Genomic DNA, 11,489 nt, shown 5'->3' with positions numbered 1-11,489 from the left:
GACCCTTCCACACCACAGACCATTGCTGTGGTTCGCGTCCGAAGGACGAGCATATCAGTACGAGGTCCTGCCCTCCGGGCTGTCACTGTAGCCCCGTGGCTTCACGTAAGTTGCGGAGGTACCCCTTGTTCTCCTGAGAGAACAGAGCATTCGCATTCTCAACTACCTCGACGAAGCAGTCTCAGGATCAGTTGTGCGAACACAGGGATTTGGTGCTCTCACACCTCAGCCTGTTGGGCCTTCGGGTCAACTGGGAAAAGAGCAAACTCTCCCCGATGTAGAGGATATCTTTTTTCGGTATGGAGTTAAAAGGTTAGTTCACCCAAAAATGAAAATTAGGCTGCGTTTTACTCACCCCCGAGGCATCCTAGGTGTATATGACTTTCTTCTTTCAGACGAATCCAGTCAGAGTTATATTAAAAATTGTCTTTGATCTTTCAAGCAGTTTAATGCCACTCAGCGGGTGTTGCATTGCTTCAGTCCAAAAGAACTTGAATAAAAATCGCCTATCCATAAAACAAAGTGTCTCACACGGCTCCGGGGGGTGAACAATTGCCTTCTGTAGCGAATCGATGCATTTTTGTAAGAAAAATATCCACATTCAAAACGTAATAATCACTTGAATCTAGCTTGCGCTCACTGTTGTAAACAGAAGCAGTTCCGGGGCGGATGACGTATGAGGTCGGCTTTGCGCATGCACCGCTCAGAAGTGACGCACGCAGAAACACAGGAGAGAGATCAAAACAAAACAACGGTCAAGAATTATAAGTACAAAACGAGGATTTGTGAAGAAGAATGTCAGAGGATTTTGATATATGTAAGCCAAGAGGAGACTGGTTTTCCTTTGCTAAAGTAAGGAAACTTTGCTTCCTTTGATCCCGTAAACAAACGTTGGTTTTCACGAGACTCACCGGCGCATACGCAACGCTGACCTCATACGTCATCCTCCCGGAGCTGCTTCTGTGTACAACTGTTGGCGCAAGCTAGATTCAAGTGATTATTACGTTTTGAATATGGATACTTTTCTTACAAAAACGCATCGATTCACTACAGAAGGCCTTTGTTCACCCCCCCGGAGCCGTGTGAGACACTTTTTTATGGATGGGTGATTTTTATTTAAGTTCTTTTGAACTTAAACAATGCAACACCCGTTGAGTGCCATTAAACAGCTTGAAAGATCAAAGACAATTTTTCATTTAACTCCGACTGGATTCGTCTGAAAGAAGAAAGTCATATACACCTAGGATGCCTCGGGGGTGAGTAAAACGCAGCCTAATTTTCATTTTTGGGTGAACTAACCTTTTAAGGAAGCAAAATATAACGGAGACAAATAGATGCAGAAATTAGATTATTGTTCTGATGTTGATGCGAGAGATAGAATCATTACCACAACAATCTTTTAATGGAGGGAGTCCTTTCATGCTTTCATGCTTTACGCTCAGAAAATATTTTCTTCTGAATGGGTTCAGTGTTCAATAGTAGTTAAAATCTTTACAGCCCAGTGAGTAAGACAGATATTTTCCTTGTCACCATAAATCAATTAAATTGCTTCCTTGACTTCCTTTAAACTAACTAAACCTGACAAATAATGTGGAAACAAATTAGTACTGGTCTGTAAATATCCTTTAGAAGTGCCTAACGATGTCTAATGAAAAGAAATATTGGAAATATGTGATTTGTGTATGTTTTGGAAATGTAGCAGAATAATTTTTATGGACTGCCCGTATAATATCCCCCTATTAAAATGACAATTAGCAAAAGCCCTTAAATCATTAAAAGGCATCTGTCATGTTTTAGCCTTAAATTTCATAGTCTAAATGCTTGGACTAATATTTATGTCTATTTAACAAGCTGTAATATTCCCTGTTTAACATTTATGCATCAGTGCTTTTGGCTCAATAATAAGATCAACCCTTTAGAATTATGGTTTAAGACGTAAAATTATGGTTGCAAAGAAAACGTATCATACATAACCACAGTTATGTGCATAAGGGCAGGGAACTGCTAGATGTTGTATTCAACGTTTGCGGCTTTGAATTATTGCTGTAATCATAAATATAGTTTACTTTGCCAGGCTATTTACCTATGGGAATTGAGCTCTTAGCCAAAGGTGCTTGAGATAGATATATTAGCTGTAGCTTTTTTGCCAAGTCTCATAGTCAGCTGATCAGATGTGTGTAGGGCTGCTTTGTCTGAGGAGACAATTGTGGTGATGTCTCAGTAAGAAAGCAATCAATAGTACAACAATAAAACAAAATATGAAATATAATAGTGGTCAAATGTGATTGTAACAGAAATACATAGGTAAATACATAAGTAAGTATTTGTGTTTAAGCTGTCTACTCTTTAAAAAAAGGTGTTGTTTTAATTAAGATCCTTCTGTTCTTAGAGCCCCAGGGCTTGCTTAAAGGGACAGTTTAGCCCAAAATGTTAATTTGTTCCAAACTTGTATGAACACAAAAGATATTTTGAAAATGTTCTTTTTTTTGTCCATAGGGTCGAGTGTTGTTTTGGACCCTGCTGACTTTCATTGTATGTAAACAGCTGAACATTCTTCAAAATATCTTATTTTGTATTTCACAGAAGAAACAAAGTCTTAAAAGTTTGGAATGACATAAGTATGAGTAGATAGAATGTTCATTTTGGGGTGAACTATCCCTTTAAATTAACTTCAATCTGAAGTATACTGCTTTTTTATTTGATCATTGTCAAGTAGCTAACATCTGACCTCATATTATCCCAGCAGCACTAATCTCTTTCAAGAAAAGAGATTTTTACTTTACACAGTCAGGGTGTTGCCAAAAAAGTGACTGGACACTTTAGCTCTGTATTGGATCTTCTGAGTATTGGCTCAAAATGATAGTATATTTGTCTTAGGGGGCTTCTAGAAGAAATTGTTTGGGTGTTATTGCACATTTTATATAAAGAACCATCTGATTTCTGTGGTTACACGTACCTCATGTGAGCCACAGCGAGATTCTCAATTTCAAAAGTGCTCGGGATAGTGAGAATTTAATACTTGATTCTGCCTTTAAATTTAAGGTAGTCCTACATCCTTTGAGTCTGTTCCTGACAGCAACAGCAGCCATTAAAGCGGCTTCCAGTAGACAGTATTTTCCCTCCACTCAGCAACTTATGAATTACTGCACCAGTTACGCCTACACTTAGTCTTACCAATCCGTAGGAACAGGAAATGATTTTTCAATGCTTCCTCACGGACATGGCATATTTTGCACGTGTGCATCACAGAGAAACCAGAGTATATATTGTTCTTCTTGTTATCCAGTGCAATCTAGGGTGACCATAATCTTTAATGTAGAATTCCTTATATTTTTTGACTGAATAACTGTAGCATTCACACTGACCTGAAGATAAACAGTGAAATTTATAGATGTGATCAAGAGCCCCCCAACCTGGTTTCTTTTAGCATCAATGACTTGAACAGCACTGTTGAGTTTTTCAAGTTCTTGGGAGCTATAAAAACACAACTTTAAATTAACTGAAAAGACTGCCTCTATAAAAATAACAAAATGGCTCAATAGGGGACGTTTCTACAACAACTGAAGACATTCATTCTGCCGCAGACTTTGATACTTTTGTTCTACCCTGAAATCAATGTGTCCCTCATCACCTCCTCCATAACAATCAGGTGTAGTTCTGCCACCACAAGGGAGTTTAATGCATTGTTTGTTCAGTGGAAAGAATCATTGGATTGGACATCTTCAAATAACTTAATGTCCTAAAGTGAGTAAGCAAGACCTCACATCTTGATCAGCACTACTTTAAAGGCACAATATGTAAGATTTGTTTGAATTAAAATATCCAAAAACCACTAGAACAGTGTTATATATTTTTCTGACGTGTGTACTTACATTATCCCAAATGTTTAGAAGAATGTTTAAATCCAGAGAAATAAGCAATTTTAATTAGTGACACGGACCGTGTCCATAGTGTCATTGTGTCGCCTGCCAATGACGTCATAACCCCTCGATTTCTGGTTTTGTTTTGTAGAAAACATGGAAACACCAAAGACGCTTTAATATGTTGTGCGTTTTATTAGACCGGCGACGACCGCACAGAGTGGCATAATAACATAACTTTCAAATGTATCTACTATGATAAAACAGCGCTGCTTTTTTTTCTCCACATACGCATGACCGGAAGGAGCGGAAGCGGTCGACTGTGGCATAATAAAAGCTCCGCTGCTTTCGAGCCATATGTCACGCTCGTTCAGTGGCTGCGTTTCGCTTCGACGGCTTTCAACCACTCCTTGCTTCATTCTACTACAATAATAAATCATTAGCTCATCCATGAACATGATTTCTGCCCGAGTCCCGTCGGATTGCATCGGCTGTGTGGATGAAGATGACAACTCCCATGATTCCACACTCAGTCACGGCGTCATCAAACTACGCCTTTGTCTCTTTGTTTATTTTGAATACGCGCCCTCTAGCAGTGAAAATTACATATTGTGCCTTTAAAAGGTACTTTCTAAGAAGGGCTTTCAAAATCATTAAAACAAATGGTTTGGTGTTTGTTTTTCTCTTGAGCAAGGCCTATATTAACTTCAGAAAAGTTTTTCCATACTAAAAGGCCATTTTGAATACCAAAACCAATTTGCATAGTTTACCTACTGTATATAGTTGCACAGTTCATCTATTAATTGAAGTATTGTGTGTGTGTACATATATATATATATATATATATATTTCTCTGAATGTATTCTCATTTTATTTTATGTAATTTTGTGGAAAAATATTAAATGATATTGTTTAAATATTAAATTGCTGAAATATTTTTACTGGAAAAAAGCAAAAGAAATACTGATTTAGAATTTTTTAATTTTTTTATTTATGCAATATGCCAGTGTTGTTGTTGTTGTTTTTAAATCTGAATGTCTTGAATTATCTTCATTTCTAGTATTAAAACTTATGAGGTGCTAATTGCAATGACATTAGTGCAATAATGGCATCATTTTCTGTGCATCATTTTGCATTGCAGTGTTTCTTCACAGCGAATCTACAATGCACAGCTCATGAAGCAGATCATGCCATAATTCTGCCCTGATTTTCATGATGGATAAACAGTTTTCCATGATAGAAAAAATGCTTCCAGCTTATATCTCCCCTGCTGTACTTTGGCTTGGAAGCTTGAAATGAGTCCAGAGAAATATTTTCTAATCTGACCATACTTCAATGGTCAGAGACAGGAATAGAGATACATTTGGCAGTTTGTCTCCATCTCTCTGTCTCCGTGCTGTTTGATAAATCACATATTATTTGTATAAGCAATAACACAGAAAAGAGCTGCTTGGCACATATCATGTCATTATGACTTGGTTGTTTGTGTGCTGAGATGTTGACTAGGTAATTGCAGAATCATGAAGTTTTGAGTGTCTCATAAATGCATTTAGAGTTGGCGTTGTCTGCTTTCCAGTGTGAGCTGTTGCTTTGTATTCTGGTCCATGTTTCAAACTCAGACGAGTCAAAAATGATAAGCCCATATTGGCAATCAGAGAGCATAAAATGAGAGCTGTGGATTCTAGCAATCTTAGAAGGCATCGGGAATCAGTTTCCATGATGCGGACAGCATGGTGACATTCGGCAAACCTTGCTGCAGTCACAGAACGATAGCCTAAATGATGATTGCTTTTCCTTTTCTCTTTACTTCCTCTGTTGCATTGCATGGGCACTTTCTTAGTTCCCGTGGAACTAATATATCATATTTATACAACAAAAAAGACAAACTCTCTGAAATCTCTGATGTCTTTGTATCATATGCAATTGTGAGTAAACAATATATTGATCTTATAAATATTCAAATATTGGGGGTGTAAATGTTTTAAGCATAAATCTCACTAAATGTTGTTAGATTTATTTGCCCATGCAAGATCATTTTTTCTGAAGGCAAGTCCTTTTATCTTATTCAGTTTTGTGTAAATAAAAAGTGAATGTATCATTTTTAAATTAAATATTAAAAACAAATTAAACATCTAATATTTTATTCACTCAAACAATATTTTTTCAATAGTTTACATATTAAATAGTATTTAAAATATTTTATAATACAATAATATTTATTCAACAAAAAGATACTAATATAGATATAAGATCTCTGAAGTCTTTTTATCATATACATTTTTTGATCATATACAATATTATGGATTTCATTAAAAAATATCTAATTTAAATTAAGAAATTTACATTTAAAAAAGGGCACTTTTTTTTTTTTTTTTAGAAAATGTTCGTTTTTATTTGTTCTAGTGTTGCATTTTTTTTTATCTGAATGTCTTGAATTATCTTATCCAACAGACATTGATGCCCCAACCAATCTGGCAACCAGGGAGGTGACGGAGAACTCTGCAAATGTGACGTGGGATGGTGTTCGTGCTGAGATCGATGGCTACATGCTGACTTACACCTCTGCAGAGGGCACCAGTCGAGAAATTAAAGTGGGCGCGGACGCTACTTCTCACCAGCTGACCTCTCTGAAATCAGGAGTCCTGTACAAAGTTTTCCATTGGGCCTATAAGGGCTCTCGTTCCAGTAGGAAGAGCATGACCGAGGCCGAGACGGGTAAGCTGTCACCTTCTGAGTGAGGTTGTGGGGCTTTAAACCCTCACTGTTTTTATTTCCTCATCTCAAGCGTTCCCTCAAGGGATCTTGCCACTATGCTTTGATCTCTTGAGCTTCTCAGTGAATAGAAGAGTGGCATTCTCATATGTTCATTGTTTCCTTGTGCACCTAAGCAGTCATTTCCGTGCTTGATTTTATTTCTTTTGACAGAGATTTTGTCTCTCCAACAAGGCTTTTGCATGCACTTCTTGCAGAAAATATCTAAATTTTTGCATTTGGCAGACGCATGGTGCGCATTTTGTGTTATCTGAGAATCAGACCATGACCTTGATGTTGCAAGCACCAGAAACCTACAGTTGTCAACAGCGTATTATGGAGCCATAATGTTCTAGTGTTTTCCATTCGCCATAAGATGAACCATCATTAACTAATGTGGAAGTGATGTTCTTTTTTCCGCTCTTTTAAACCGGCAGCCCTGTAATAAGAAGACTCCTCCATAGCAATTCAAGTTTAAAAGAACGAGAGAGGTATTTCTCCAGTGGATGCTGCTGTAGACGGTAAAGTAGATGGTCTAAGTGCATTACCAGCTGACAGTCAGAGTCAGGAAACACAACCCAAACAGAAGCACTTGGATATATAACAAATGTACCCATGTGCATCCTCTGTTGGGTTACCATAACCATTTATCACTGTCCACATTACAGTGTCTAAAGAGCATTAGAAGAAATCTGTGCACTAGTGAACCGGATTGGGTATTTCTGTTTGCATTGTGTTACTGATGCAGCCTTTAACAAACTGCATGAATGACTGGAATATCTACCTAGGAATATTTGAGGCTTTGTTTACTGGAATCAGGGAGCCGAAAGTTTAGATAAACCTTTACATTTTGTAGGCAAACCAATCATATTGTTTACAGTAGCTGGTGCCTAAACTTACAAATGACAGTGTTTCATAATATTTGCTGCAGCAGCTGCATTAATTAGCCTCAGACATGTAAATCTGTAATGTAGTAATGCAGATGTTATGTTAATATTTTATGTGAGGGTATTAGCATCTCTGTTGATTGCACAATAATTCACCCATCACTCAAGTTTCCTCCAATATCTGTGCAAATGCTAATTTACACTGTCTGAGCATGATGGTCTGTTTTACCCTATTTTACCGTGTTCTGTTTGTATTTTGTTACTGCTTCATTTAATGTGTAAACCTTTAATTTAAATGGAAAGTGTCAATCGGATAAACTTCGTATGACTGTCATCCGAGGTAACACATTTAGGTTATAAAAAACATTGTGGGAACATTGTTTTGAAATGTTTCTAAAACGTTGAAATGTCCAGTTTTTTTTTATTGTGATTATAACATTAAGTTTGCGAAAAATACTTCTTACACCACTAACTTTATTTTCACCCAAAATAAAATGTCATTTGAGCGTTTATTTTTAATATTCTAAGAAGAACGTTAAAATGTCCAGTTTTCTTGTTGTGATTATAATATAATTTAAAGGTTAGAAAAATGTTTCTCACATTTAACTCATTTTATTTTTACCCAAATAGAACGTTTTTCAAATGATTATTTTTAATATTCTAATAACATTTTCTCTCGACATTATGAGAATGTTTTGCAAGTACAAATAACGTCATACGAATATTCTAAAAATGTTGTTCTAAGAACGTTTTCTTTCAATGTTATGAGAATGTATATCAAAAATGAATAATGTTATAAGAACATTCCATAAACATTACTTTAAGAACGTTTTGTCCTAACATTTATATAACTTTTAAAAAATGTTTGTGAAAGTTGTGAGAACATTCCTTGTTAGCTGGGAATGTGATAAGCTGGGAACAGATTTACTCATCCACAACACTGGTACCATCTATTGATTTTGGTCAGAGTGGCCTTATGCAGACCCCTGCAATCATCATGAATATCACTTCATTGTAATGTCATTGTTCAGGAACAATCTAAGTTTATATTTAAACAATGCATATAGTAGGTTCCTGAAATGACAACAAAACAATAACAGCATTAAAATGAGAAATATTATATACACATGTTGATTCAAATGTTGCTACATTGACCCGTTATTCATTTTTCTCATCAAACAACGTAGGCAATGATACAAAATCAGTGCTTTTTCTTGTCAGTTTTGATACTTTCTATATATTTTTTTTTACAATTCCCAGAAGTATTCATAAAATACTTTTTTTTTTTTTTTAAAGAATACTGTTATACAGCATGTTGTTTGGTCCTTTGGTGTAGTGATGAATTGCAACATTATAACAAAACCTGCTGGCTGCATTAATCAAGCTGCACTCTAATTTGAGAAAATTGCACTTTTTCATAAGCACAGAGCATTTCCAAATTTACATTAATTAAAGTCATTAATTTTCGCTCAACTTTTTAAAGAAGCAAACAACATCAGATAAGATAGAAAAACTTTATTGATCCAAGAGGGAAAATAAATCAAACTGTGATGGGGAAAAAATAGGACTTACTCTATGCATTATGGATTTACAACTAATTGTATCAGTATGAAAAGGATAAACTGTCTACCTTCATGGTTCAGTGATGCATTCCTTTACATAGACATGCGTCTTCTTACATCTCCTCTGCTGCACTTTCTATACCTGCATGGCTGTAATTCAGCAATGTTGTGCATTAACCTGTTGTACAAATGGCTTTCTAGATATAGATGCTCCTACTAACCTCATGACCAAGGAGGTGACAGAGGACTCGGCGTTGGTGACGTGGGACAAGGTGCAGGCTGACATTGCTACATGCTGAGCTACAGCTCTATAGATGGCTCCGGTCAGGAGGTTCGAGTAGGAGCTGACAGCACCTCCTACAGGTTCACTGCTCTGAAGCCTTGAGTTCTCTACACAGTCTATGTCTGGGCTGTGAAAGGCTCTCGCTCAAGCAGAAAAGCCACAACTGAGGCTGAGACAGGTTATCTGATTCAAGCAGGCAGCGTGGCTCTGTGCCCGTGCTTTCTCCTACTGCCTAAATATGTCAAATGAAGCATGATGAAGGTCTTTGCTAAGGTCTTGTCTCAGCAATAGTGATAACTGAATTAATTCTGCACAGAAAGCTTAAAGAGGAAGAATCTATCATTTTTCGACACTGACTGAATGCTAACGCTCAGAGACATTTATCATCTGTTAAGAGCTCATTAAGAATGAGTTGTATTCTCATGATCATTTCCAGACACAGTCGACCTCATTCAACAGAGCGCTTTTTGTTGATCTGCAGAGATCGATGCTCCAAAGAATCTCAAAACCGTTGATGTCCAGACTCAAACCTCCACTATAACATGGAAAGCTCCTCGGGCTAATATTGATGGCTACATCCTGACCTACAGGGCTGAAGATGGCAGCATGCAGGTTTGCTCTACATGCTAACAGATTTTGAAACCTGTTCAATTCAATTCTGTATCCTATTACTGATAACAATTTACAAGGCATTATATGTTAAGATTAGATCATGCAATAGATGACATGAACTAACAATAAACAATACTTTCATGGCATTTATTAATGTTGGTTAATGTTAATTTCTTTGTTTACTAAAACATTTGAACAAATAAATTAACATTATTGTATTGTGAACCAACATGAACAAAATTTTATATATTTTTAGCAGCCATTACTCCAGTTTTCAGTGTTACGTGATCCTTCAGAAATCATTCTAATATGCTGATCTGGTGCTCAAGAAAAGTTCCTTATTCTTATCAAAGTTAAAATATTTTTGTGGAAAACATGATACATTTTTCAGGATTCTTTGATAAAAAGAAAGGTCGAAAGAACAGCATTTTTTTTTAAACAGATTTTTTTTTGTAACATAAATGCCTTTACTGTCAATTTAATGTATCCTTGCTGAATAAAAGTAATAATTTCTTTTTAATTTTTTACAAATTGTTAGATATGATACCCAATGCACTAGCTAATGCACTTTATTGTAAAGTTTTACCTGTTTAATTTATAAATCTCTTTATAAAAATGTTTGTTAGTATCTGACAGACGTTTGTAATTTTGTCCCAACTGAGTTGTTGTTTGTTTCACTGACTTTCTGCTTTATTGTTTTAGACTGTGGAAAAAACTTTGACTGTGCAGGAGAACAGATTTGCTCTCGCTGACCTTGCAATGGGGAAAAAGTACATTGTCACCCTTATTGCCTACAGGGGCACGAAGAGGAGTAGGGTAGTGGAGACAAGCTTTAGCACAGGTAATTTATGCAACACCGTATTCCTTCATTCACACCTTTATGAGACTCCTAGTGTATCAACAGATCACCAAGCCTTATTTTCACCAAACATTAAATATATAAAAGTTCATTGAAATAAGAAACCTCATACATTTATTGTATTGCTGTTATTTCTAGTGGGTCTGGCCTACCCGTTCCCAATGGACTGCACTCAGATTATGAGAAATGGAAACATGGAGAGTGGCGTCTACACAATCTACGTCAACAGCAACCGTAGCAGAACCATGCAGGTGTATTGTGACATGACAACTGATGGCGGCGGCTGGATCGTGAGTATGCCGTTACGATTATTTTTTTTGTTGTGGAATATTTAATACTGAGATGAATTCATAAAATGCAAGGTTTCATTTATTAAATATTCTTCCGTTTTTTTATTTTATTAATTCATTTTGTATCCACAGTATACAGTACGCTTGTATCTAACAGCTTATCCTATGTATCAATCACAGGTGTTCCAGAGACGAAACACTGGCAAATTTGATTTTATGAGGCGCTGGAGAGAGTATATGAAAGGCTTTGGAGAACTGACAGATGAATTTTGGCTCGGTATATCTAATAAAGTTTTCACATTATACGCTTATTGAAACCTTTCACTTACCCATGTCTTTGCTTCATACTGAACTAGATATTGATCTGTGCTGCTCTGATGCTTTT

General features: G+C 36.3%; 1 pseudogene; it reads left to right on the top strand.

Annotated features, from left to right (window-relative positions):
- LOC107557208 (tenascin-N-like) overlaps nt 1-11,489 on the top strand; it is a 37,717-nt pseudogene that overhangs the window by 24,088 nt on the left and 2,140 nt on the right.

Source organism: Sinocyclocheilus grahami, unplaced genomic scaffold (assembly GCF_001515645.1).
Source record: "Sinocyclocheilus grahami isolate Dianchi unplaced genomic scaffold, SAMN03320097.WGS_v1.1 scaffold21.1, whole genome shotgun sequence".
Classification (NCBI taxonomy): Eukaryota; Metazoa; Chordata; class Actinopteri; order Cypriniformes; family Cyprinidae; genus Sinocyclocheilus; species Sinocyclocheilus grahami.
Note: the sequence above shows the minus strand (reverse complement) of the source record. Positions and strands in the feature narration are given on the sequence as shown.